Raw genomic sequence first — 23,812 nt, 5'->3', positions numbered from 1 at the left:
AGGATAATAATAATTTTATGTAAGGTATTCTCTAGCTAGGATTCTATCCCCCCATCAGAAATCTTAATTCGTACCTTGATTCTTCCTGGAACGTACTGTATATTTCCGTTAAGTTTACCAGATTTGAACTGGATATTTTGAACATTACGCAGTCGATCCGCAAGTGATGTTTACTGAACTATTTGGTCGATATCTGTTCTACAATTTTTTAACAGTGCGCTCAATAAGCTGAAATAGTGTCAAATACTGACCGTTTGCCTCTTTATTAACCAGTATTCAAATTATCATTAAGCAGTAATTAGTTCATACTCATATTAAACAATATATATTCATGTTTGAACAGCACGGTCACCCTCATGTGTTTTCGTGTATTTCCTTTTAGAATATCCATTATGTCCATGCTTATCACTGTAAAATAAAAAAAGAAGCATTGGCGAAAAAAAGTTATTTATTTACTTTTGCCAACACTTTATCATGTGTCAGGGGGTGATAACGCTTGTTAGTCATAACAAACAATTCGGTAAAAATTAATATTTCCCCTAGTGAAACTGGCCCTCTGAGGTTCTGGCTGAAATGTACATCTATTATCAGGCAGTACATCTCACTAGAATATTTTATAAAATCATCTTATTGTAAACAAAATATCTTTTAGAATATAAGGCTTTAATAAACAAAAAACCAATACAGGTTACTACAACAAACAAACAAACACGTTGCTATGACACCAAGTAATTCATTTTTACTACATTCTTCCCCTCTTTGATGTTACTTGCTAACATAGTCATCCAGGTACTTAGGTGATACTCTTGTCCTATTAGAACAACGAAGTCGCTGTTCTTGTAGACCATTATCACTGTTATTTTCGTTCCCACCATTAACTGTAGAGTCCTGTCTTACAGGGATGCTGTTCTGTTCATCATTGACATACTCTGTGTGTTTTTCTATGAGATCCCGCTCTTTGTTGTCATTCTCATGTGGTAACATAGATGGCGATTCCTGGGCACATGGAGCTAACTGCCTTGTAGATACAGTATCTTCTCTACCATCCGAGTAGCGGACATGAGCATACTCAGGGTTCGCTTCTAGAAGTTCTACCTCATCAACCAAAGGGCAATATTTTGTAGGACGCTCATTACGTTTTAGCAACACTAAGAAATGTGACAAAATGGGGCATTTTGCTAATGTTTGTAAATCGAAATTTTTCAAACAATCTCAAGATAAAACTTCAGCGTCCCTCTTAGCTGCTTCACCATCCTGTCTTTCTAAAGCCGTTATACAAATTAAAGTTAATGGCTCTGAAACTGATGCATTAGTGGATACAGGAAGTTCACAAAGTTTCATTAGTCTTGAATTTGCATCTACTCATAAGTTCAAGATTTTACCAGCTCAAGGTCATGTGTCTATGGCTTCTACATCTCTCCAATCTCATGTGAAAGGAATGTGTATACTAACATTACAATTAAAGGATCACACATATAATCGTATTAGCCTGCTAATTTTAAAAGGCTTATGTGCTGATGTAATTATTGGATATGACATTTTAAGACAGCACACTAGTCTCAATATTTCGTTCGGTGGATCTGAAGATCCTCTTTCAGTATGCAGTTTAGTTACTGCTCTTGTCCCTCCAGCATCACTTTTTAACACACTTACTTCTGATTGCACTCCTATTGCCATAAAATCTCGACGACACTCAAATGAGGACAATGAGTTCATAAAACGAGAAGTTGAAAAATTATTATCAGAGGGAATCATAGAAGAAAGTCGATCTCCATGGCGAGCACAAGTCTTAATCACTTCCAGTGATAATCATAAAAGACGAATGGTAATTGATTACTCTCAGACGATTAATAGATTCACTCTTTTGGACGCATATCCCCTACCTCGATTAGAAGACGTTGTAAGGAAAGTGAGTAAATATGAAATATTCAGCACTATAGATCTGCGTAGTGCGTATCACCAGATACCTATTATGTCGAAAGATAAGCCATATACGCCTTTCGAGGCGTGTGGTCGATTATATCAGTTCTGTCGAATTCCTTTTGGTGTAACGAATGGGGTAGCATGTTTCCAAAGAGCTATTGACGCTATTATTGAATCACAAAATCTAAAGGACACATTTTCGTACTTGGATGATGTAACAATATGTGGACGTACTCAGGAAGAACATGATATTAATTTGCAACGTTTTCTCAAAGCTGCAGAGAAATTTCAACTCACACTAAATGAGAATAAATCTGTCTTCTCTACTAGACGTATCAATTTATTAGGCTATACAATTGAGAATAAAACTATAAAGCCAGATGTTGAACGACTTCGCCCTCTGTTAAATTTACCTCAACCTAGTGACAGTCGCACTTTACGACGTGCAGTGGGATTGTTTGCACATTATTCAGAGTGGATACCCAAATTTTCCGAGAAGGTACGACCTTTGTTCAATGTACGGCTTTTCCTATGACTCAGGATGCTGCACTTGTTTTTCAAAGTCTAAAACAAGAAGTTGCAGATTCAATTGTAACTTCTATTAACGAAGACTCCCCATTTACAGTGGAAACAGATGCCTCTGATTTTGCTATTGGAGCGACTTTGTCACAGTCAGGGAGACCGGTTGCTTTCTTCTCTAGAACTCTAAAACCGAACAGAGGCACTCTGCTGTCGAAAAGGAAGCCTAGGCTATTGTTGAGGCCTTGCGTAAATGGAGACATTACCTCATAAGTCGTTATTTTAAGCTGATAACCGATCAGAAATCAGTTATGTTCATGTTTAATAATACTACAAAGAACAAGATAAAGAATGAGAAGATTAAGAGATGGCAACTTGAACTGCTGTGTTATAAATATGATACAGTTTACCGGCCTGGACGAGAAAATGCAGCTGCTGATGCATTCTCCCGTATATGTTCTGCTACAGAAATGCCTGGAGACAAACTAAGAACATTACATCAAGCACTCTGCCATCCTGGAATGACTCGTCTTTATCACTTGGTAAGAAGTAAAAACTTACCATACTCGCTCGATGATATTAAGAAAGTAACTGCATCATGCAATGTATGTGCAGAACTTAAACCAAGATTTTTCAGACACAATGGAAAATTAATAAAGGCAACCTCACCCTCTGAACGATTAAATATCGACTTCAGGGACCAATCCCTTCAACTACTAGAAATCGGTACATTCTGAGAGTTGTGGACGAATATTCTAGATATCCCTTCGCATTTCCTTGCTCGGATATGAAGTCTTCAACAGTAATTAAATGTTTACAACAACTTTTCTCCATATTTGGTATGCCCTCTTACATCCATTCAGACAGAGGTACATCCCTTATATCGTATGAATTGAAAGCTTTCTTAGCAAGTCATGGTATAATATCTAGTCGCACTACTCCGTATAATCCTCAAGGCAATGGGCAAGCTGAAAGGTACAATGGGATAATATGGAAAACTATTTTATTAGCTCTGAGAGGCAGAAAGTTAGAAGTATCACAGTGGGAGACAGTTCTCCTGGATGCCCTTCATTCAATAAGATCGTTGCTGTGCACTGCAACTAACCAGACTCCCCACGAACGTATGTTTATTCATTCCAGGAGATCATCTTACGGTTTTTCTCTACCAACATGGCTAACAACATTTGGAGCAGTGTTGCTAAAACGTAATGAGCGTCCTACAAAATATTGCCCTTTGGTTGATGAGGCAGAACTTCTAGAAGCGAACCCTGAGTATGCTCATGTCCGCTACTCGGATGGTAGAGAAGATACTGTATCTACAAGGCAGTTAGCTCCATGTGCCCAGGAATCGCCATCTATGTTACCACATGAGAATGACAACAAAGAGCGGGATGTCATAGAAGAACACACAGAGTATGTCAATGATGAACAGAACAGCATCCCTGTAAGACAGGACTCTACAGTTAATGGTGGGAACGAAAATAACAGTGATAATGGTCTACAAGAACAGCAGCTTCCTCGTTCTAATTGGACAAGAATATCACCTAAGTACCTGGATGACTATGTTAGCAAGTAACATCAAAGAGGGGAAGAATGTAGTAAAAATGAATTACTTGGTGTCATAGCAACGTGTTTGTTTGTTGTAGTACCCTGTATTGGTTTTCTGTTTATTAAAGCCTTATATTCTAAAAGGTGTTTTCTTTACAGCCCAGTTATCTAGACTTTCTTCAAAATGAGCTTCCAGCATTATTGGAAGAGGTTCCTTTGGCTACAAGGATGGGTATGTTCTTCCAGCATGACAGAGCCCCTGCACATTCTAGTCGTCACGTGATACATCATGTAAACCTAACATTCCCAGGAAGATGGATCGGCAGATATGGTCAAGTTTCTTGGCCACCAAGGTCCCCGGACCTTACCCCTTTAGACTTTTGCCTGTGGGGATGGTTCCAAGGCGAAGTCTACAAAGAAAAAGTAAACACAAGAGTCGATTTAATCGTTCGGATTATGAATAATGCGCCCTCATAAAAGAATGCCAAGACGACCTCAGAAGAGCTACACGTGGTGTTGTCAAGAGAAGTCCAAAGTGCATTGAAGTCGGTGGTGGAATTTATGAAAATCAACTTTAGACGTAATTATTTGCCTTTGCTCAGCACCTTCGTGGGTTACATTTTAACAGCTGTATCTCTGTACCCAATAAAAATTGGACACATGTTATATGGAATTTTTTAACAGCTGTATCTCTGTATCCAATAAAAATTAGGCACGTGTTTATATGAACTTTTGTACTCAGAACAGTCCATACTATCATCCCCTAAAATATTTACTATCCCTCCTGAAATATCCTGTATTCTACAATTCCTTATTAATAATGTTTGTTTGGAAAAGAATTGAAGTTTAGCTCCATAACGCCAGCAGCACCACTGTAAATTCATAAATGTACGTTTCATAACGGCCTGAATAGAAGGAAATCATGATTTTATATTTAAACAATTAGGATAAAATAAAGCAACCAGAAAACGAGAGAAATAATTTGTATGAGGGGATGAAGGGAAAGGACAAGTTTTGGTATAGTTTTAAACATTGTTTATTATTAACGGAGAAATAAATAATAAACATAACAGAGATTCTATTGGCTTAAAAATTAGTATCATCATATAGTTTTAAACAATTTTGAATAATTTGTTTAAAACATTTTGTTTTAAACATGCCAATCCTGATAGGGAGAACTATAATTTATCTCAACACGTTCTTACTTGTTGGAAGCTCCGTTCATACGGCAGAAGGAGGGAAGGAAGGCAGAATTTATGAAAGTTGTTTGATTGATTTATAATATAATATATCAGACCAGAAAACAGGAAGAACGCCACTACGATATGATCGCTACGAACTTCTTGGTCCAGAATGCTGTTATGATGAATACGGCTAATACCACTGTGTCCATTATAATTTTATAAGTCTAAGGAAATATAAGCAAATTGTTTAGGAAAGGAAAACGGATGTTAATACAATAATTTAAACGTAGATTTGTTACAGTTACCTATGCAAATGCTCACTAAGAGTACAAAAAAAAAAAAAAAAAAAAATCACGAAACTTTGTATCTTTCTCCACACCACAAATCTTAATTCTATAGAGCTCGTGTTGGGTAATAATATAAAGAGTAAAGTTGCTTAAGGCCATAAGAAAATTCCTTAATTTCTCTCGCATTTCTCAAGAGCGTCGGATGCAATGGAAGAACACTTCCACATGATACGCTTCCTGTTTTATATTCCTTGGTTAATTAAAGTAAATTGTCGAATAGGGTATTATTTTCATTCCCTTTCACAATGTATAAAATGTATATTTTATTATCAGACTAGGGTCACCGATTCGCGAGACTGAAGTTTGGAACGCACGGAGTATACATGACGTCATGACCCCTGGGGTGGGGTGGTGCTGTGAGAGTACAGTTGGTTTCGTAAGAAATTACATTACCTCTTTTCTACTTCTACTTGGCGTGGGTCCTTGCAATCACCACACGTGCTTGAGATCCAGTGAGTAAACAAGTATATTTTATTTCTTTCATTTATTTTATTATTTTACATTCATATTTGTGTTACTGTTAATTTAGCTGTTTTATAATTCACACTACTGAGGAACATATCGAAAATTAAGAGCACCCAGCGTTCCCTTCAAAACGAACTTATAGAGAAGTTCGGAAAGGAATATTTTCTTATTAAAAAACACTGAATTTTGCAAATTGTTAAAAAAAAATGAGCAGATGGAACTCGATTCTTTCAAAAGCAGTGTAATAGCAAAAGGTACATGGAAAATTTACTTAATTATACAGTCAAAACTGGCCTTCAACATCAAAATCAGACATAAAACATAAAAAAGAATTTAATCGAGATGTGTGTAATGTTGGTACATACCAACATCCCTTTAGCGTTTCTTAAAAAAGTTATTTTGAGTGAAAGTAGGAGATACTTTTCTTCTGATACGCTGCGAATGTACTCGTACCATGTAATTCGGGGGATTGAATTGTGAAGAATTGTATTTTATGTAAGTACTGTATATATTTTTTTCTTTTTTGCTCACACACAAATTATGATTTCATATTGTTCAAACTTTTACAGTATAATGTAAACTGAAACATGTAATGCAGGCTATTATTTGTTGTACTAGAAATGCACTGTATACGGGTATATTATATTTGTAAACGTGAATATTTATTTTGTGTCCTACTGTGATTAAATGTGTACCTGTTGAGGCAAGGACTAACTGCACTCTCACGCTCTCATTCCCCTCGATCTACATAACACAGCGGTCCGTGCGTTCGTAACTTGATGAGTTTCGGTACCCTGATCCGAAGTCTGTTTATTATATACTTTACTCTGAACAAGGCAGATGTATCAAATAAAAATCGAATGAAATGACGCCATCATAAACAAAAAAACATACCGGTACGCATTCCGTAACGTCGCGCGGTAAAAGTTAATTATTTCAACTTTAGTCACGTCGAGATCTGCGTCGTGACGTCATGGAATTTTGATTTTCTATTGGGCCATAATTTATGTAATGTCGCGTCGTTGTGTCGCGTCATTGTAAACGATGCATCATTGTAAATTCAGCACGAGATTTGCGATCTTTATGTAATTTAATAACCCCTACAATATTGCAAAACTGTTGGCATATTACAACACATTTCTAGAATTTACTACACTGCTAGTTTACTAGAGGCTACTGTAAGGAAATAAATATAGATCAAATGTGTTAATCTATACAATCTAGAGTTTAGGCCTAAGTTTGATTTCACTATCACACTAGCAAGCACTTATATGCCATCCACTGATATACCTACTATTCATCTTTTTATAGTAAGGTATTATAACCGAACTACAAACACACTAGCAAGCACTTACTGTATATGCCATCAACTGACATACCGTGCGTTTTTTTAGAGCGCTTCATGACTTTGCTGCAGCAAAAAGAGGGTCGAAAAAAACGCAATTCGGCCAGCTGACTGCAAAATGGTGTACAATGGTTAAACTATAAAACGTCTTTGTGTACAATTAATATTGGCTTCTATTACTTCAGTAATAAATTTAACCTTAAAAGAACCGAACATGTTAAATAGTTTGGACTTCCATGATAATGACATGGAATTACTATTACTAGACGATTTTAACAATAATAAACATTGCAAAAAGGCCATGATGGATCGTGCAGCAAGCTCGTAAAGCGGTATTTGAATTTGCTGCACGGTTGCTGCAGCGAAGGTAAAGCAAATATAATAAAAGAACGGTCTTTCTGCAGCGCTTCACGTTTCGCTTAAAAAACACACGAATACTATCTAGTAAGGTATTATAACCAAACGCCACTGGTGGAGGTAACTCTCCTAGTGATAATAAAGTGGTAAATATTAGAAATTTTACTGTGGATATTTAATTTCTTATTAAAATGTTTGATTAATAAATTAAATTTGATGTGATCTAACGATTATAATGATTGTTAAAGTTAATATTGAATAGATTAGGAAGTAGATAATTCATATATTTTCTCCAATGTTTATAGCCACTAATATTCACCCTATATGATTGATTGAAGAATATGTTAAAATTTTTCGGATTGAAATTTGATTTAATCCACCGATAGATCCAATGATAACTGATATCAAAATAATAATTCACATGAATATATTTATGGTTAGTGAATATGAAATTAACATTAACCCTGCTGTTCTGTTCGGGTCTATATGACCCGAAGTGAATATTGTTTTCTTAATATTATCTTGAAATAGTGAGATATGCTTATGAGACTCAGTGACTTTGTCTAACAATGCAATATGCATTTGTGATTTAAAAATAATTTAAATTTTTCAAATAATTTTGTCATAATCTGTAATTGTTACTTATGTAATGTTCGGGTCAATATGACCCAACATAAGCTTTTATTATTTTCTGATGTGGTATTAACATTTTTCAATAATTTGTATTATGCTTTTATTATAATGAGTAGAAATTGAATTATTGCCAACAATCAGATACACTAATTTACAACAATGAACTGGTTTCCTGTTGTTTTTCTCAATGAACTCCTTCTAAACTGTTACATTTTATCTGGATAAATATTTCAATGTTGTTTCTCAGTCTGACTTCAGACACCATGACGGAAAGACCACTGAGTAATGCTCAGTTAGTATCAATTGTGAATTCCTCCGGCAGTGAAGAGTTTGTTTCAGAATTTGATGATAATGTAAGTTATGAATCTGAAAGTGAAAATGATGACAATTTTGACAGTCGACAACCAGTCAATATTGTTCAGTCAATTCTTTCAAGAATAAAGCTATGGAATGGAAGTTGAATCCATCTCCACAACAGGGCCATCTTTCTGCCTCGAACCTCATCAAGACTACATCAGGTTTTACAAGGTATGCCACCATAATGAAATAATATAGATGCCAAACATAGAAGGACGGCGAGTTTATGGCCAGCAATGGGCAAATATCGACTGTATTGATTTCCAGGCTTATGTAGGACTCTTGCTTCTTGCTGGTGTTACTCGATCTCATGGGGAGTCAACAAAATTTTGTGGGATCAGAAAACGGGCAGAAACATTTTGCGGGCAACTATGTTATTTGAAACCTTTTGCAAGATATCGCGTCTTTCGATTTGATAAGAAATCTACTAGAGAATAACGAAGACCCACTGATAAACTTGCTGCTATTCGTTACATTTGGGAGAAATGTCTGGAGGTCCTTCCTAAATTCTTCAATCGTGGTGAAAATATAACTGTCAAACTGTTAGTAGGATTTTGAAGTCGCTGTTCATTGAAGGTGTATATTCCCAGCAAACCATCGAACTACGGAATAACAATATGGACGCTTTGTGACAGCAAAACTTCATATGCATTGGTAGCACAAGTTTATACAGGGAAAGAATATGGACCATCAGAAAAAAGTCAGGGTATGAAGGTAGTGTGTGATCTTTCCAATAACCTAAGGGGTCAAAATGTAACTTGTGACAAATTTTTCACTTCTTACAATTTTGAACAATACTTTTGAAAAAAATGTTGGGGACTATACGGAAAAATAAGCCAGAACTTCCACAGCAACTGAACAACAAGGAAGTACATAGCTCTTCATTCTACTTCACAAATGATACTACTGTGGTCAATTGTATCCCAAAGAAAAACAAAAAGTTGTGCTAATGAGTACACTGCATCTTCACACAACGAAGTCAGCAACAGGAATGATAAGACGCCTCAAATGATTTTAGATTATAATGCATCCAAAGAGGCTGTAGACACACTTGATCAAGTAACATATACATATACTTGCAAAAGAAAAACAGATTGCCAGTGATATTTTTCTACAACATTCTTGATGTATCTGCTTACAATGCGTATGTCTTGTGAACTTCGATAGGCCCAAATTGGAATGCAAATAAATTGGCTAGAAGGAGATTATTCTTAGAGGAACTTGAAAAATCGCTGACAAAAGAACATATTTAATCAAGAAAGCACTTTTCAAGAACAGAGGAAGCAATCAGAATTGTCAAGAACATTCAAGAAGCTAAAATTGTGACTACAGTACCGGTATCAGAGTCTACAAGAGGGAAAACTGTAAAACAACGCTGTAAGTTTTGTCCATCAAGCAATGACAATAAAACGAACATGTTGTATGGAAACTATAGCAAACATATTGTAAAGGTCATGTCACATATTTGTGTCACATAATTGTAAGCAGTGAGAATTGTGATTATGTATATCATGCGTGTTACACAAAACATAAGACAAAAGTTAATCATTATAACATAGCACAAGCATTTAGTTCAATCTATAATTTTTCAAGGCCTATTCTTGTATTATAAGTTAAAAATTTCATTCAAACAAGTATGTTTCTTCAATTTGTTGTTATTAATTTTTAATAGGAATGTAGAAAAAAACAAATGAATAATATAGCAAAATAAAATATCACAAACGCATAATAGTAAAAAAAGCAAAATAATGTAAGATTTCAATAAAATAAAAAAATAAATAACAGTAATATTAACAATGACAATAATGATAAACTATGTTATTGTAATCATGCAAATGTTCACAAACATGATTTTGTAATTTTATATGCAATTGTAATAGGTCGGGTCATATTGACCCGAACAGCACAAACGTATAGTTAAATCTAACAGAACAGCAGGGTTTAAAATTTTTCGGATTGAAATTTGATTTAATCCACCGATAGATCCAATGATAACTGATATCAAAATAATAATTCACATGAATATATTTACGGTTAGTGAATATGAAATTAACATTAAGGGAGCAATCTTTTGAATAGTTATTAAGATGAAACAATTGTTTCATCTTAATCCTTCTATAATACTTGGGAACCATCAATGGAAGGGAGCAGCACCACTTTTTAACAACAAGGGTGTATTAATAATTATGGCTGTTAAGTAATTATTAGAAAATTTACGTAGTTCTTCATCGTGAGTCTCAAAGAAAGTCCGCTGAAAATGCTTCATATAATATTACTGCTTATTGTTTAGTCAACTATCCGAACACAGATCTGAACCTCACAAGTGATACCAAGAAGGCACCATTATACTGTAGGTATATAAATGAAATTATTAGAAGTTGCTGGAGGAGTAAATGCGCCAAGCACATATTTTAAAGAAGAAACTCTGCCAAGCGCAGAGCGCATAAAATGATAAGCTCAAAAAGGACAAGTTTGTTTATAATCATTGTTTTGAAATGTTCCTTTCTGTATACATTAAAGAATAATACATTTAAGGTGTTTCTGTTTTTCTTGTTTCAAAATTTTCCATCGAATTCCATAGCCCCCTCCCATTAGAAAACTATAGCCACCTTAAACAAAGAAAACATGATACAAATGCTCTGCTCGCCTAACGTTACCGAGAATATCCGACTGCAGCCGAAATAAATACCATAGCGCCACGTGCGGTGGATTTTCGAACTAACACTCCCTCACTTCGGTAGACTCGTCCATTTCCCTATGAACAAACACTGTCTTTTGTATATGAAGGAACAGCTTTACGGCTTGATCTTCTACTTTTATCTTCTGTTATTACGTCATTTTAAAGTTTAATCACAACGAATAAATGATATCATATACACAGTTTAACAATTTTCACTTTATCCCAGGGCGTAACACAAACATAACATCTACACCGCAACGTGTTCGTAAGCGAACTGACGACCTGCGCCACCAAGAGGTGGAAGCGAGCGGTGGGGTATGGTGTGTCGCTAACGTGCTGTAAATATAAAGCAAGCGTCTCATGTTCGGGGTATGGTATCAATTCAAAAGTGAGTAACTCGGAGTATGCCTGTATTTACGAGATCTGTTTTAAAAGTGATATGAACTTTAAACCGTAAAGCTTTTGCTTTGGTTTGCCTACGCTTAACACGCTTGTATGAAAACGGTTCATAATATTACTTCTACCACCTGAAGATCAAAGAGGCTCTCTTCTATAATGATAGTGACTAACTCGTTTTGCTTAAGGCTATTTGGCCTTCGAAAATTCGCAACAAAAAGGAGAAATAATTTCTGCATATAATTAATTTCTCCAAAACATATTCGTTTGAAGACATACTGAGCCGCTTATTTCATGTATAGAGACGGGAATTTCATGCACTAAAAATCCCAAAATATGCATGCATTCATGCGCTATCAAACTATGAAACATGCACAATCAAGCGAAAAATACATTAAAATATGCACTTTAATTTTTGTTCCAAATGTCTTATTTCACCTTTTTCTTTTTTTGCACAGTTAACAGCCTAACATTATTTTAAAATTGATTTCTGTGAGGTTCCTGCGCTTGTCAGTCAATATGTTTTTGTAGGCACAGAATGATCTCTCTACATCACAAGAATTTATGGATGCAAACTTGAATGAACATATTTGTGACAATTCAGGTCAAACTCTTCATTCAAGTTTTCGCCACAAATAACCTTCACTGAACAAAAGAATCCATAGTCCAGGTTCGCATTTATGACCCTGTCCAGTTTTCCGCCGCTACACCCACTTTCCCACGGGCATAACTGAGGGAACTATGGAATTCTTTGCAGATTTTTTCCTTTTTACATTCTTGCAATATGGGAAGCAGATGCGACATGCTGATCGACTTGAACATTTTCAGTACATTTTATTTGAAATTATAACAGACCTAACGTTTACCTACATACGATTTAAAAACTGACATCGTAATTTCATTAATTATATTTTAAAGAAGTTTTGTATATATATATTTTTTTTTACAGAGAACAGATGTCATAGAAAATATTCGTTAACAGAATTAGCAATGCTTATCTCTTTACTGCAACAATCGCAGAATACGATATCCCCTCTGATATAGTAATAAAATCCTTTCCTTTAATCCACTGTGCAAAGAGTACTCTTTTGGAGACCTTTAATAATAGAACCACATTAACATACGCAAACAGAATAAACCACCACATTAACCATTTACGAAGTTTACACAATGGAAAGACAGTTTAGCGAAGGATTCCAATTTTAGAAGAATCTAAATTGCTACTAGTACTGAAAAAAAAGAGAGAATTTACAACCTCCCTGAGAGAGGGTGGGTGTTTTTACCCTAATTATTTGTCGGCAGTTTCCTTGAACCCTCTATATTTCCTCTCTATTATTCTCAAAATACCCAACGTAATAAATCCATTTATGACACGCAGGAGGTCGTGGGTATAAAGTGTCGTAAAAATTAACTTCCGCCCAGGGAAAGATACTCTAACATCTTACTGTAAAAATCTTAACATTTTATTTCATTTTTCTGTTATTTAGGTTTTTTTTTCTTTTCCTTTTTCAATCTTGATTCCTGAAGCTAAAATAAGGGACATAAAAATCGAGAAACTGAGCTGTCCACTGAAAACCATTAAAACATGCATTTAAACTGAATATATTGTATATTATAAGCATTATTAAGCAAAAATTGCTTAAATATGCATTATGCATGTTTTTATCCCCTAGAAGGCCAAAACATGCAAATATGCAAGGAAAAGTACATATTTTTGAAACCGGAACGTAATGAAATGGATAAGTACTAAGTTTGAGCTATGTCCTATGTGCATTTCCATGGAATTCTCGTCTCTATTCATGTATCTCTTTTATCCTACACGTAAAACAAAATGAACAATTTCGTTAGAATAGATTAGGAGTGAAGGCCATTTTTATTTTTAAAATACCCACAACCTTTATGTTTTACTAAAATACTACGTACTTTTTCATTCCCGGATAAATTAATCGGTAAATACCTGATATGAATAAAATCTGTCTAATAGTTTCGGAGTAATTGCCGTACATATACAAGCCAGGCAGAGATCACATCCAAAACCAGTTTCGAAATCTGTGATGCTAGAAACGTGTACCACGATAATCTCGAAATCGATTTTTTTTAGCATCACAATACTTCCTCTTTATACAGAGTGTCTACATGAAACCTTTACAAATTCAGGTATAAATAAATTATCGAGACACGATATCCGGATGCGGTTCTCTGCATGTTAAAGAAACGGTCAAAAGTTTTTTATGGAAATTTTGTTGGGTTCTTGAAATGCGTTTTTTGGTTGCAGGTATGAATTTTTTTGTAAAATCTGAAGTCTGGTGATGGCACAATGTGTATCCTGGTTTATCAAGACACGATCAGAAACACAGGTGCAATGTCACATCCGGATCCAATATGGAAAAGAGTCGCCTCTCGAACCAACAATCCGAACGTGGCACCGAAAATTTATGGAGACTGGGAGTGTGCTGCGGCAAAAGGGCAGTGGGCAGCGAAGCACAAGTGTGGAGGACATTGAACGTGTGCATGGTGCATTTGTCCGAAGAAATCCTTCCTCGACGTCAATTCTAGCCAGCATGTCAACAGCAAATGCTTTGCGGCGTGGACGATCATCTGGCTGAAGAGCTTGCACTAGCTGAACTTTGTAAGCAAACAGTCTCAGATTCTTGTAAAGGACTTTGTGGACAGTCGTATGCGGAAAGTTCAGTTCCCTGGCGGCAATGCGAATGGACTTACTAAGGCTTCGGAAAATGCACTTTGCACACGTTCAATGTCCTCACACTCGTGTTTCGCCACCAACTGGCCTTTTGCCGCAGCACACTCCCCGTCTCCATAGATTTTCGGTGTCATTCCCGTTTTGTTTGCCGTGATGACAGTTCCCATACTGGGTCCGGATGTGACGTTGCATCTGATCGTATCTCGATAAACCAGAATACACATTGTGCCATCTCTTGAACTATCTACATCTCCTTCACTGTCACATTTCACCAAAATCCATACCTGCAACCAAAAAACGCATTTCAACAATCCAACAAAATCCTCATAAAAACTTTGACAGTTTCTGATTAACATGCTGAAAATCGCATCCTGATATCGTGTCTCTGTAATTTGTTATTTACATCTCAAGTTGTAAAGGTTTCATGTGGACACCCTTACTTCGTAAACTAAGAAAGCAAAATTGAAGACAGCGAATGATAACATTACAACACGCGGCGTCTTTAGACCTAACATAAAATGAAATCACTAGAAGTTTACAGAAAGTTGGAATGATATGCTACACTGTTACAAAAGCAATACCCTAATACCTTGTGGAACAAGACACTTGGTTAACAACTAAGCAGTGCACATGCTTCATTTATTTTCTTCTATCCCATTCACAAACTCTCAGCAATTTATTGTGCGAAGTCTGTACTTCATAATACAGTCTTCAGCGATAGGTCTTTGACATCGCACGAACGGTAGAAATGTACTCAGAATTAATGTTCTACTATGTAAAAGTCAACATATGCAATACTCGACAAACTTTACCGAAAATAAAATTTTACATTTAGGTACAAATGTGGTTGCTAAAGCAGATTTCGAAGTTAATTTTCTGCTGGAATTCTAGAGTTCTTTGGATCTTCCCACAGCAACTGCCAAAGACGTTTTCTTCCCCCCTACTTCGTACTCAAGTTACATAGAGTACGTACTGGTATCTTAGTAAGGATTACATTTAAGAGCGTAATGTGTAGAGAACAGTTGGGGCCCATTAAGCAGTTCTCTGTCCCTGAGGAGGGATATTGAATGAGGGGATGGCAGGCAGCATGCTTGATGATAGCAAAAGCCACGTATCTCTTACATAGGGGTAAATTTAGGTGGGAATCGGAAAGGCAAATATTCAATCGGTTTCGGTGAGCTTAAGAAGTGTGTGAACGCTTCCCCGGTATTACCAGACAGGAAAGAGAGGAGTTGGAGTAGTAAGGTGACATCACAGAGTAACAATCTCAAAAGTCTCTACGTACTTAATTTCATAGCAGAAAAAAAACACGGGATACTGTTAGTCCCGAAATCGTAACATTTTAGAGTAACAGCATATATCGAAATGATCAGCAGCAAGTTTTTATGAATGTTCAAACACTTATAATACATATGGAGAAATATTTTCTTTAACTACATTGGTATGCTATTAAGGCTTTCTTGAATAACAATGAAATACATATAACAAAGGGAAATAATGCATCATCTTGGCTCCTTTCAATCGACTCCGTTGCTTACAGTTGTAAGTAGGACCATGATTAATATATTTACAGGCTCTTTGAAAGTCATGCAAAAACAGTTTTATGTAGCCTACGTTTTGAACATCTGTGATTACGAATATGCAGAGTTTTATAGTATTGCATATTTTGGGTGTTTCTGCATATAATAGTCTATTCTGCATATACTGTAGCATATTTTCAGGATTTTATTGCACAAATCGCCATATATGCAAACTTCGAATTTTTTTCAGTATAATATTTTCTCTATCTTGCTCTGGATAGGGACCAATGGCGGGCTTATGTGAGGGCGGCAATGAACCTCTGGGTTCCTTAAAAGCCAGTAAGTAAGTAAGCAATTATAATATTATTTTCTCTAAACAAAGAAAGGTCTATTGTAGCCTCATATGAAGTACATTCACTCTGCCGACAACAATCAGCTATGATGCCGTTTTTTCTCAATACGCCCAAAATATCGGTGAAGATACAAATACTCACTTGAGAGAGAAACCTAACAGTATCAGTTGAAGGACAATTCTGTGTGGTTTGTGTAAATTCGCGATGCCACCTACAAAATCATCGTTCCAGAGCACCCTGAACCAATGGGTAACAAATAAAGAAGGTTTGAGGACAGACGGAACGACCGTGTTCTGCGATTTTTATGGAAAACATGTACAGCTGTCAAAAAAAAAGTGGCCGCACTCGTGAACAGCGAATATTTTCAAAGTCCACTTCGGGTCGCGGCGATGTTACACGATGCATGTGCTTGTACAAGCAGTTCCGGAACTATGAAAGTGTTCCATATCTGCGCCTGGTAGACCAGCGGTAGAGTGCTTGTTTAATGATTCAAAGCTCGTGGGTTCGAGCCTTCTTTAAGTTTTCATTTTATTTTTTAATCGTTCTTTAGCGATGTAAATGATATTCAAATTATCATTTATATCCAGTTATCGTTCTTTATGGATATCACGTTATTTATATTTTGTTATCGTTCTTTAGAGATATGAATAAAATTCAGGTCATCATTTGTATTCTGTTATCGTATTATAACGATATGAATAATAATTATTATTGTATCTCCAATGGAGGTTAGCCCTATTTTACATAAGTATGTTAGGGCTATAGTTTTATACACAAAAAAGATAAGCATAAAGAGAAATGGAAAAGAAAATTAAATTAGCTTACGCGATGTAAACAAAACATAAACAATCCTTAAATTAGGCACTGCGATTGCAAAACAAATATCAGGTATCAATTTGAAACATACAAAAACATTAACAACACACATACGTAACACTTCTATAACACAAATATGCAGATTTCCGTACCATACATCATAAATTAATACACAATAGTCACACAAACACAATCAAACTATAATTACGACATTGCGACGACATCGAGCATCCCATAACTGACTAACATACATAACAAATCAAGCATCCGTTACAACACATACACTTCAACATAGTAACCACACTTTTAAAAGTTACAAATTTGGCTCCAAGAAGAATAAATAGGACACTGTTACTAATTACTATTCTTCTACAATTTCTTAAATACATCTGTAATAAATCTGTGAAATTCCGATATGAATAATATTCACGTTTATTATATTGTTATCGTTCTTTAGCGATATAAATAATATTCAAGTTATCATTTATATTCTGTTTTCCTTCATTAGCATTATAAAACAATATTCAAGTTATTTATATTGTTATTGTTCTTTCGCAATATATTAATTAAACAAACCGATATTTATCATTTATATTCTGTTATCGTTCTTCAGTGATACTGTATAAATAATATTCAAGTTATTTATATTGTAATCGTTCTTTAGCGATATAAATAACATAAATTTAATATTAGGTTTGGAAAAATCCAGTTGCATAATACTTGTATTAGTTTTTCTTTTTGTATTATTACATTATACTATCTTGAACCACAATAAAATGAAAGGGAGTAACGAGGAATTGAACCTGAGACGTTGACATCTAAATTCCGACGTTCGTCCGCTGAGCTACGAGAGCAAAAGTGTGGAAACATTTTCGGAAAAATTGGCCCAATCACACTCTAAGATTTTCTGATGATTCGTAGAAGCTAGTCCAGGATGCGGGGGGCAAAGGCTAATTGAGATTTCCCGGTCTCTGACCGGGTCAAACATCCTGATAGAATTAATATTTAACCCTTGCCGTGACTTTCGGTGAAGTCCGGAGGCCCCAATTAGTCAAATCCACTCTCCTCATCACCACGCTTGGGCCTCCTGGAATTTAATAAGATGCGAAAGAGATAGTGGTGTGCGGAAAGCAACGGGATGTTACCGCATTTAGGTCTATCCTTCCCAAGAAAACTGCAAACATGAACAAAGGAAGCTTTTAATAGAAGAAGAAGGATCTTCTGCGGACCTCTGGAAAAAGAACTAAGGAAGAGACTAGTAAAGTGCTTTGTGTGGAGTGTAGCATTGTATGGGGAAAGAACATGGACATTACGACAAAATGAAGAGAAACGAATTGAAGCATTTGAAATGTGGATGTGGAGAAGAACGGTGCGTGTGAAGTGGACAGGCAGAATAAGAAATAAAATTGTGTTTGAAAAAGTGAGTGAAGAAAGAATGATGCTGAAGCTGATTAGAAAGAGAAAAAGGAATTGGTTGGATCTCTGGTTGAAAAGAATAATAGACGACATTAGGATATGTGGATCATATGCGGAGACTAAGAGGAAGGCAGAAAATAGGAAAGATTGGAAATTGCTGTGTTTGCAATGAAAGACCTGTCCATGGACAGAACATTTATGTGTGTATGTTCAGAATGCCTGGAATATCGTGTCTAAGAACAGTCGCTATTTGCAAAGACTAGTCAATTGCATGCCCACTCGACTGCAAGATGATCGAGATAAGAGGAAGATAGACTAAATATTGAATTGTGGCTGTTTGTTTTGTTTTTTGAACGCTTAATTGTTTGAATGTTTTAAGGCCGACGCCAGTAAATTTGTTATGTTTATGCCACGAAAGATATTTTATTGAGAATAAAATCTTTTTTCTTTCCATTTGCAGCCACAATATCATAATGATAATGATAAAGTCATGGCATAATATATTAATGAACCTGATGTTAATTACTAAAATAATCATAAAAGAGAAAGGAGCCATTATGTCTAGTTTGTCTCTCTCAAAAACAGAACAAAAAAGGACATAAAAAGCATGAGGTTCTAGTCGAACGCAGGACCTCATGAATAAGAGGCCTGAACGCTACCATTATGCTATCGAATAACACACAGTATACTTCAATTATAACTGTAGATATCAGGCAACGTGGTCCAACAACATGTAACATCGCCTGTCTCCGAATTGTAGCGAAGATACCCGAAGGGAACTTTGTTTCAGGAGAGCGGCCACTTTTTCTTTTGACAACTGTACATACCTGTTTATTTAAATATTATGATTTGTATTTTGATAGTTGAGAATGCAAAGGTTATGTCAATCGGAAACGAAAAAGAAACTTGAACAAATGTGAAATTAATAAAATTCTATATATTAAAACTTATCTTCTTGGAAACGGTCTTTTTCCTCTAACAATTCATTTCAAATGTACAGTACAGTACTAGAAACAAAATATGGGCCGACTCTTAGTCGAGAATCGCCTTATATATTGGCAAGAAGGTTGAAACATATGTTCCCATATTATCTAACTACAAGCACTGCATATGCGCACAGTGTTGTATCTGGAACTTTGACAATTAATTGTTACCGATACTTGATATTATGTTAAATAAATTAATTTTGCGTGTTTTTATGATGAAGGATCGGTGGAACGGAGAAAAATTCTCTCCGGCACCGGGATTCGCTCTACGTGCTGACGCTCTATCCACTAAGCCACACCGGATTCCAATCCCGATGCCGGATTGAATCCTCTCGGTTTAAGTTCCACCTCTTAGTTTCCCTTTAGTGGCAAACCCTCATGGACTATGTCACAGATGTATGACAGTGACACAATGTCCAACACTAATATGCAGGGGTGCACACATTACTAAGTGGCCGGGATCCGACGATACAACGCAATAATCGCATATTTCTGATTTGATTTTGCACATATCAGACTTCTTTGTGCATATAAATTTTGGCCCTAGTTATAACTATCATGCCTCCTTTCGAAAACACGCTTTCGGCAGGCACCGACGTACTGCAATCTTCAGATATTTCGTAGTAAGAATCGACAAATCAGGAAATCTGCTGTCATTTGTTCGCCAATACAACAACGGGTTATTTGACAATTGAAGGAATAGGTTATCTTCAAAATAGGTATGAACTTCAGAGGATGCATCTGCAGCAGAACGTCTCTGTGGATTGTTTTTACAGTCTCCAAGAAAGGCCGCCAGATGTTATGTTCACAATTTCAGTTTGGCTGTGTATCTGATTCATATTCCTTTTCAAGATTTGCAAGCCCTTTCTATGCACTTGACAATTAGAATTTTTTTAAATTGTGTTGCACTGACGTCGCTTATAAATCCAGCGAACTTAAATCTAGGATCTAATGTGGTAGCCAGTACAGCAAATTTCTCACTGTCCAATACGAGTACTGAGAGCCTGACTTTGACATTCGTAATTAAAGCACCTTAAGTTTGGAGACCGTGTTTTAGTTTCAAACGGACCCTCCAATTCATGCAGCAGCATTTTGCACACTTTTACTGATTTGGAAAGAGAACCTTGATATTCAGAAGAACTCTCAATAGTTATCCGTGCAAAAGGTTCTAATTTCACAGTCTCAGTTAACCAAGTCAATCTTCGACGCAGAGTGGTTCAGGAACGACATTTAAATTCTCCAAGACCTCAACACATTCTTTTTGTTCTAGCAGTATGAGAACATTTCATACGTGCTATTCCGCCCTATATTAAGTTCTGGAATCGATTTGTCCCATGTTTTTTTAAGTTGAATTTGTAGATTTTTCCAGTTTTTAATTCGCCTTGCACTTAGATTTCAAGCAGCCAACCACGAGACAAGATTTCTGTCTACTGACGCTCAACTAGTTAATCTTAAGGTTCCCTTGACAACAAGGTTCAAAGTATGAGCACAGGAAGCCATGTGCTCGAAATCGTGATGTTTCTAATAACAGCTTTCATAATCCCTGCACTGTCAGTAACAATGCACATAGTTTTATGTGTTATATCCCAAAGGTCCATGATTTCCATTAGTACTTGTGAAATATTTCGAAAAGTAAGTTGTTCTGGGAAACGAACAACAGCTTACAACTTAAACTGGACATAGTCATGGTGGATTTATAAAATAAGTGACGCGTAAATATGTTTCAGTATTTAATGACGTCCATTTATCCGTCGTAAGTACTATTATATTTTATTTGCTTTCAAGCATATGGACTTGTCCATGAGATTGTGCTCAACATATTTTACACTTAATCTAAAAATGTTTCTCTAATCAAACTTAATTTAACTTTAAGAATATAGACTAATATTTGTGGTAGTATGTATTCATTAACTATAAATTAATTTTCAAGAATTTTTAATTTATTTGTAACGTTTATGACCATAATGTGAAGGAAAAAAGCAGCAAAGTCAAAGCACTGACATTCTCGGTAGGTATATTTTCAAAAAGTAATATGAAATACGGTTGAAGAAAAACTAATAAAGCTGTACTGAAAAGAGTGGGTGAAGAAAAAATGATGCTGAAACTGATCTGGAAGAGAAAAAGAAATTGGTTGGGTCACTGGCTAAGAAGAAACTGTCTACTGAAGGATGCACTGGGAGGAATGGTGAACGTTAGACGAGTTCGTGGCAGAAGAAATCAGATGATAGATGGCATTAAGATATATGGATCTTATGAGGAGACAAAGAGGAAGGCAGAAAATAGGAAAGATTGGAGAAAGCTGGGTTTGCAGGGAAAGACCTGCCCTTGGGCATTCAACATTGCTAAAAATGTCCTACCACTAACGATGGATAAGCCCACATGCCGATGCTTTCTGGTTGAAATATTATAAGCAAAGTCCAACGAACTATCTAAAATCGACATCAACTACTGATAAGGGCTGGAAGTCTGTACAATAAGATTTACCAGTGAATTGTCTAGTCCAGTGGTCGTCAGCACTCGCTGAAATGGGTATCGGGTAAGTAGTGTATAAGAATATGCACCATCGTGCAGAAGGGAGAGGGAGAAAGCATTCGTAGCGGTTGCGGGCGATCAGTAGCTATAGATGAGGAGGCTATTTGCCGCAACTTTAAATGTTATCATGTCGTAGTTCCTAGTAGTCAATCAATAGAGCTGTAATTTTTAAGATTCATTGATAAATGTCTAAGGAAAGCATAGAAACAGGTAACTTCGAGAAGTTCAAAATAGACAATGACACCTTCAGAAGTTTGTAAGCGGCGAACTTCTTTATTTTTTAAATTATATGGAGGGTCAAAGCGAGAGAAATGTTTAGAGAGAATGAAAATTAGTTTTAATAGTGGTTTCTATTCAAAATCTTTACTAATTAAACAAAGCAGTAGTTCCGTCTGGCGGACTTCCGTATGCATAATGATTACTTTTGTTTGTTAGAACTGCGGGATCTCATAGAAATCATCGCGGTAATTTCAAATTTGTTTTCGAAATGTTTCCATTCCTTAAAGTTTTCCAGTTAATCGTGAGTTTTGAAATTTAATAAAAATAGTTCTATTACATAAATAACATTTATGCTGATTAAACATTAATATGAAATTCATAAAAATAAAAAGAATATCAGAGTAGTTTTTATATTTGTTATTGGTATTACTCTCACTATTATTATTATTATTATTATTATTATTATTATTATTATTATTATTATATAGACTGAAGCTGTCTCGTTCCATTTTCCTGCCTAGCACGAGAGCCATTCTACTTCAAACCTATCAAGATTTTATATTGCTATCTCTGTCTCTCTCTCTTTTTTTTTTTTTTTTAATTTTTCGAGCACTTTTAACTCTAAAATAAATTTTATCCGTGTATATTTTTTTTTCTAGAAATCTAATTTCCGCGGATATTAAATTACGATTTTTTCGAAAAACAGTTTATACCAATTTCTAGAATCTAACTATCTCCGGTACTAATCGTTCATATTATTTACTCTGACTCAGATGAAAGGTAAAAATCCCAGTGAAATAATGAGATATTCTACATATCAGGATTTGTGGCTTGTCCAATTCTTTCACTAGACCCCTCAATAATTTCAGAAGGGGCTTAAATTTTTAGGTTATTGACATTATAACCGAACAAGGTGAGTATTTATTAATTATAATAAAATATGCTTATTTTAATGCATATGTGAACATTGTGTGCATTATTAAACTATTATTGCTGACGTAATTTCTGGCACAAACGAAACCCCACCACTAGAATACTGCATACCCGCCTGCAGCTACGGTTGCACTAGCGTGCATCTCTTACTTGCGAATAAAAGACAGTAGCCCGAGAGTGCACTGTGCTGATGACCGCTGGTCTAGTCCCTGCTGTCGAGGTGAATTAATTGAAAGTAAAATAAAGCAATGTTTAACTTAGGTCAGCTATGGAAACTGCTATTTTTATTACAGCAATTGAATGACTAAAACTAATCACGCCGAGAAGTAATCTAAGTTCATTATATGCAATACAGTTTTACGAATATTATTAACAGTTAATCGCACCTGAATACTTCGAAAATCCAGATCCACTGGTTGTAACGTTGTTAGTTATGTTGTGCAACTTTAGGGCATGACGAATCATACCACTTGTACCATCACGTTGGATTTCTTTCTCACAGAGTTTACATTTGGCTTTAACGGGGCTAATTTCTTCGAAGTATTCCCAAATCCATGATCTCTTCCTTGATTCCATCTGTGA

General features: G+C 35.7%; 1 protein-coding gene across 20 annotated transcripts in view; it reads right to left on the bottom strand.

The window, feature by feature from the left end:
* LOC138701496 (protein bric-a-brac 1-like) overlaps positions 1–23,812 on the bottom strand; it is a 354,692-nt gene that overhangs the window by 50,134 nt on the left and 280,746 nt on the right. The gene's annotated exons all lie outside the window — the stretch shown is intronic.

Source organism: Periplaneta americana, chromosome 6 (assembly GCF_040183065.1).
Source record: "Periplaneta americana isolate PAMFEO1 chromosome 6, P.americana_PAMFEO1_priV1, whole genome shotgun sequence".
NCBI classification, from domain to species: domain Eukaryota; kingdom Metazoa; phylum Arthropoda; class Insecta; order Blattodea; family Blattidae; genus Periplaneta; species Periplaneta americana.
This window is presented reverse-complemented; position numbering and strand designations above follow the sequence as displayed.